The 5,760-nt window shown below is 44.1% G+C and overlaps 1 long non-coding RNA gene across 1 annotated transcript; it reads right to left on the minus strand.

Moving 5' to 3' along the window:
• Positions 1 to 723: 723 nt before the first annotated feature.
• LOC144378440 (uncharacterized) lies at positions 724 to 3,472 on the minus strand. The gene is made up of 2 exons (XR_013440085.1): positions 3,311 to 3,472; positions 724 to 977 (listed from the first exon to the last, which is right to left on the minus strand). It is a non-coding gene; the product is annotated as an uncharacterized LOC144378440 (long non-coding RNA).
• Between the last annotated feature and the right edge of the window lie 2,288 nt (positions 3,473 to 5,760).

Here is a 5,760-nt window from a genome sequence, read left to right on the forward strand (position 1 = left end):
CCACATATAGGTTTCTTAAAGAGGGATGTTTAAAATAGAAAATCAATTTTGTGGCTCTGAAGAAGCCCAAAGTTGAACAATTCAGAATAAAGATAAATAATTGAATAATTTCAGCCTCCAGATCCTGAAAAACTGGAATGCAAGCTCTCCAAGATGAAACAATTAATGATTTTTGGAGCAACCTATCGCAAGAGTACCCAAATATTACAAAACATACAGTTTGTGTTCTTTGCTACAACACGCTTTGTGCTCCAACAAAAACAAAAGAAATGAATAGACTTGATGTTGCCACTGATAAGAAGTTCTGACTCAGCCCCATTGTTCCAAATGTTAATATGCGATAGAGATATAAGATAGAGTTCACTAAAAAGCTATTGGGTATGTTGTGTTTGATAATGAAATATATAAACCAAAAGATGCTTTATTTTGTTCTTATATTCTTTGTTCATTCTCACTAAAATAAAATTTAAGTTATGTTATTGTCAGTGATAGTATAGACTAAAAGCATATAAAGTATCAATGATAAAAATACCATTCAATATAAATTAAACAAAACCTTTGAACAGACCTTTCACAAAAGAAAATCTACACAGCAAATAAGCACATGCAAAGCTGTTCGACATCACTAGCCATAAGGGAAATGCATATTAAAACCAAAGGAGATACCACTACATGCCCAGTAGAATGGCTAAAATTAAAAAGATTGACAACAGCAAGAGCTAGTGAGATGTAAAGAAACCAGTGTTCTCTTTAATTGTGTAAAACAACAAAAACATACTCAGTTCTGGAGGGCCAAAGTTCAAAATCAAGGTGTAGGCAGGGCCTTCCTCTCTGGAGGCTGTAGGGGAGAGTCCTTCCTTAACTTCCTCCAGCTTCCAGGGGCTGTTGGCATCCCTGTCTTCTGGCTGGGTCTCTCTCTGCTCCATCTTGACATCACCTCTCCTCCATATGTCTGTGCCTAATCTCCCCCTGCCTCTCTGTAATAAAGACATAGGTGGTGGCATTTGGGATTCACCCAGAAAAGCCAGGATAAGCTCTCCCTCTCTAAAGATCCTTCACAGTTACACCTTTTGCCATGTAAGGAAATATTCACAATCTCCAGGGATTAGGATGGCTGTCTTCAGTCACTGCACATCCCAAATGTCCATCAGCTGGTGACTGGATAAATCATTTGTGATACATCCACAGAGAAGACTCTACTCATTCACAAAAAGGAACTAAGTACTGATAAATGCAACAACATGATTGCATTTCAAAAGTATTTTAAGTGAAAGAAGCCTGATTCAAAAAGCTACAAATTGACTCCTTTATATAAATTCTGGGAAAAGCAACACTGTAAAGATAGATAACTGATCAGTGGTTGCCAAGGGCATGAGACATAAGAAGTAGATTGACTTCATAGGAGCAAAAGGGAACCCTTTTTTTTCCCACAAGGGAACTTTTGGTGATGATGGAAATATTACCTATTTTGATTACAGTGATAGTCACATGACTGTATACATTTTAAAATTTATCAACCTGAACACATTTGAAATTGGTGAATTTTAGAGCTGAGCACAGTGGTATACTCCTATGGCTTCAGCTACTTAGGAGGCTGAGGCAGGAGGATCCTTTAAGACCAGGAGTTTGAGACTGATCTAGACAACATAGCAAGACTTCTTCTCAAAAATAAATAAATAAATAAAACAAAATAGGTGAATTTTATTAGATATAATGCATGCCTTAATAAGCCCACTTTGAAACAAGCATAACAAATTTTAATAATTTTGTGCATTTAATCTGAGACCACTATTTGGTCTTTACTTTAATCAAAATTCATATTATTATGAGTTCCTGGTAATGTGTCAATATGTTAAAAATTTTCATAGTTCTATGGTTTAAAAAAGGTTTAGAAAAATGCATGAAACATCATCTTTAAATTTTTAATTAATTTTCTTCTCTTCTTTTGTCTCTCCTCTTTAGAATATGTTACCAGTTACAATGAAGAGGCTAAAGTAAGAATTCTCTCCAAGACCACATTTGTTTAATTGACATGGCAGCCCTTTAAGTTTCTGGAATTTCCTCTAACTTCCCAGGCCCACAAAATTTGGTCCCTAAACACACTGCATCCCTGTCCTAATTAGTTTCTGGCCCTTATTGCTCTCCATTTAGATTCATTCTCCATAGTGAAACACCAACATTACCTTTCAAAAAAAAAAAAATCACTGGGTGCACACCTGTAATACCAGTTGTTTGGCAGGCTGAGGCAGAAGGATTGCAAGTTCAAAGCCAGCCTCAGCAACTTAGCAAGGTCCTAAACAACTCAGCAAGACCCTGTCTCTAAATAAAATAAAAAATAGGGTTGGGGATGTGGCTCAGTGGCCGAGTATCCCTGAGTTCAATCCTCCTCAGTACAAAATAAATAACTTCTCAGGTGATTCTAATGTGCAGTCAGGCTTGTGAACCACTGACCTCCACCAATTCAACTCCAAGTGGTTGCCACTCATAGTGGGAAGTGTGGATGGGTTGGGAAGCAACTAGAACGCCTTCCCTCTATCAGCACCATTACTGTGGTCTGCCAAAAGGGTAAATGCCTTTTAAGAAGAATTACCCTGAACTCTAAATTAATGTTTTACAATGAAATAATATTTTCTTAATCCCTTGCCTTATATAAATTTGAAAAACAACATACGATTTTCTAGCCATTCAGTTTGGCTTAAACTACTGGTCATGCTTGGTGAGTGTGTGTACCCAGGGGATCCCTTCCAATGGTTCTCTGGGCTTTTGCCCACTGGCTTGGAAACAGCTGCTGCCTTCCACAACCTCCTTTACAGATGATAAGCGACAGGACCATCATAAAGGGTGCATGGAGGGTTCTGCTGTCTTGCGGTCTCCCAAGACTACCTGTGTTTATGTGTGCGGGCACACAGTGCGGCCGCCCTGAGTGCCTACAGCTAAAACGAGGAAGGCAGCTCAGGAGTCCACCTACAGCGCACAAGTGGGGTATGACAGGCCAGGAGAGAACTGGGCATCATCATACCCATTTTTGTGGGTAAGGTGGGATCCTTTAAACTATATCCAAGCTGGCCTGGCCTATTCTATGTGCACTTCCCTCTTTCTTTTCTTGAGGCCGGTGAACTAAAAGCGTTCAGATGGTTAAAAACAAATAAACTAAAACGAAATCTAGAAAGCCCATCCTCAGTACATCCCTGGGAATCCATAGTCTGGTGGCTACCAAATGGCAGGTACTGGAATGTGTCTACACACCCCCTCCCAGGGTCCCTTCGCCATGCCTCCCGATTTCTCTCACTTCTCTGTGCCACCTTCCCACCTGTGGAGGACGCACTTGCGGGAGAGCTGGGAGAAGCCCTGGGCCTCCCCGTGGGAAAGAGCCAGCGATCACTCTCCCCAGGGGCCTGGCGCGCCCCCTCCCTGGCTTCAGGGCGCGGAGTCACCGGCTGTGATCGCGTTCCAGGCAGCAGGCGGGCTCCCGCTCTGGCCGTGGCGGAGGGCGGGCGCCTGTGATCTGCGTCCAGGACGCGCGCGCGCCGAGCGTCCCGGGTTGCCCGCCTATGATCGCGCGCCAAGCGCGGCCCCGCGCCCGCGCTCTCGCTTTTCCGCCCCCGCCGACTCGCCGCACCAAGCTCCCCCGGAAAGTGCCGGGGACCAAGGGTCAGTGGAGCGCTTGGCTCAGGCCAAGGCTGTGGTCTGGTGAGTGCCCCCGAGACCTCGTGCATCCACCTGCACCCCGCCATCCACCAGATCCAGCGAGGATCCAGCGAGGCACCCCCAAAACTTCCTAATGCCGGCTTGCTTCTAGACGGAACCGCGGAGGGGAAACAGCCTAAGGCACAGATCGCGGACCTTGGGGTTGCTTGTCGGTGCGGAGGAAGGACAGTGAACGCGTGCCCAGTTGGAGAGGAAGACCTCTCTGGCTCGGTATTTTAGTTCAACGCGGGGTGTTTTTCAAAGCAGGTGTGAATAGTTTAGCAAGAAAACATTTCTCTTTTAAATAGGTCCCTGAGCAATCTGAAATCAGACAAAAGCCTCACATTAGCATAGGGTGTGCATAGCCACCTGTTCAAATAACTGGGGCAAATAGTGGGAAAACGGCCTTGGATAGAAGAAAAGAACTCAAAACCAGTGCAGATACTTGAACCCGGGTGAGTTGAAGGATTAAGCTTCTTCGCAGTACCGGCAGCAGCGGGGTCCGGTGGTATACCCCACTTGTAATAAGAACTTGCATGGGTTATTTTTAGCAGCCTATCTGATTCCATTAGATGAGATTGCAGCTTTTTTAGCCTTGGCAAAATAAAAATATGGGGGGAAAAAACCTTAAGAGTGCCTGAATCCAGCAAGCATTGTATTTGAAAATCCTGATTTCAGGTCATGGGTGAACAGATAGGAATTCCACAAACAAATAGCCCAGCCCTGGAGTCTGTGTCTAAGATTGTTGTTACTGCCTGCTTCCACTCCAAGAAAACAAAACCATGATTTCATCAGCATTAATTCTTAATATTTTTGAGATGTTATTTTACATTTGTTTTGTGGCGTAAGAGAGGAGCGGGGGAGGGAGTGGGAAGGAGAAAGGAGCCAAGAAAAACTTGACTAGGGAGAGTGGGTGGGAGATCAAAGGGTGTCGAAGGTGGGAGAGGACCAGAGCCCAGCAGTGTGGGAACAGAGCCCATTGATGCAATGGAGATGGTGGCAAGAAGGGTCCAGAACCACCCTGAGACTAGAGCAAGGGACCTCTTCCCTGAGCCCCTTCTAGCTCTCCTTGGTCCTGGTTGTCCCTATAGGGTGAAATGACTAAGAGCCTAGAGGGCACACCCATCTAGCGCCCATTCCTTCTTGGTGCTTGGTAACAGAGTGGGTTCCTAAGCCATCAGCTGGGAGCTGGTTGGAAACACAGGCTCTCAGTTCTACCCCAGACCCCCAGCTTTTTAATAAGATCCTCAGGTGGATTGTAGGCACATTATAGATCCAGGAGCAGTGATCTTGACCACTCAGGGTAGAGAGGATCCAAGAATGGCCTGTTCAAGATGGCGGCTTCAGAACATGTTACCCTCACAAGGATGAAAGCAGCTGGCAACACTGCCGGTGTGAGTAGCCCTGGGTCTGAGTGGGTCCTTCTGGGAGCTAGGGAGGAGAAGACCAAACATGCTTGTGCCATCTGGGATGTCTTACCTGGTATGGGCTATGTGTGAGACAGCTCCCCTCATACTTCCACTTTTCAGCACAAAACTCAGAGAGTCCAAGATTCTAAATTTTAATCACACCTTCCAGATAGTTAAAATGGGTTATTAAAGTGGGAGGCTAACACATATTGTATTCAGTACTTCATTAACTTGGTTTGTAGCTTTACCTATTTAGACCTGTGATTTGTGGACCTCCAATCATGTTCTTGCCCTGGGCCAGAAAATATTAGGGCTGGGCCCTATAGGTCATAGATGTTTCCTACATTAACAAGAGGGAACTCAGAAAGAAAGAGTCAGTGTAACATTGCACTTCTTAGCATGTAAATGCATAGTCTCTAAGCAGTTGTTTAAGAGTTTAATCTGCATCTGAATTTTTTTTTTTAATGTTGAGATGTCCGTGACAGTTGTTTGCCTTAAAGGAGGATTAACTTCAAGAACAAACAGAATTCAACTTGTTCAACTAACACTCAGTATGAAAGCCATTCATTTTTTCAACCGACACTGATTATTCTTCCATTATGGCGCAGACACCATGTTTAGCTAGGCTCTGATGAATGAGACCTGGCTGCCCTCAAAAATTCTC

The sequence above is a fragment of the Ictidomys tridecemlineatus genome, chromosome 6 (genome assembly GCF_052094955.1).
Source record: "Ictidomys tridecemlineatus isolate mIctTri1 chromosome 6, mIctTri1.hap1, whole genome shotgun sequence".
NCBI lineage: Eukaryota > Metazoa > Chordata > Mammalia > Rodentia > Sciuridae > Ictidomys > Ictidomys tridecemlineatus.